The sequence below is a fragment of the Pelmatolapia mariae genome, linkage group LG17, assembly GCF_036321145.2.
Source record: "Pelmatolapia mariae isolate MD_Pm_ZW linkage group LG17, Pm_UMD_F_2, whole genome shotgun sequence".
Lineage (NCBI taxonomy): Eukaryota > Metazoa > Chordata > Actinopteri > Cichliformes > Cichlidae > Pelmatolapia > Pelmatolapia mariae.
In genome coordinates this window covers 12,538,084-12,538,717 of record NC_086242.1, presented here as the reverse complement: position 1 = coordinate 12,538,717, position 634 = coordinate 12,538,084, and positions in this window count along the sequence as shown.

Below are 634 nucleotides of genomic sequence, written 5' to 3'. Positions count from 1 at the left end.
ACGTCATGTAACTCCTCCCTACAATCGGGAGACTGTTTCCCGGAGTTTGTCCTGACAGGCGCACTACCGGTGCAATACTGTGCAATGTGATACGGCTCAGGTCTTTTAAAGTTACACACGCGGTAAAAATAAATAAATAAACAAACAAATAAATAAATAAAATAAGAGGAATGTATGGAAACTTACTTACTGAAGTCATTACCCCCACTCCCTAAAAATAATAATAAAAATAAAATAAAATAAAATCGAAACGTCGCTGTAATAATCTAAAAATCAGGGGTAATAATTATCTCAACCTGTCATTTTTGACTTATTTGTTTTTCAGTGCAGTCAATAAAACAAATAAATCGAGTATTAGGTAAGCTAAATAATGACGGCAATTATCATTTTTGCCATGTACACTCAAACCATCAAAACATTATTTTTTGGCACCTGATTGTCTCGTACGACACTACAGAACCAATTTATAATTAATACTTTTCAAACATTAGCACCGTTGTTATCATTTCGGACTGTGGTGCTTGTTCGCTTAGCTCATGTAGCCTATTAAAACGCTGACATGTATTTTGTGTATTACACATCACTGTGTAGATGGCACAGATGACAAAGGAAACTGTTCACAAAAACCAGAGGA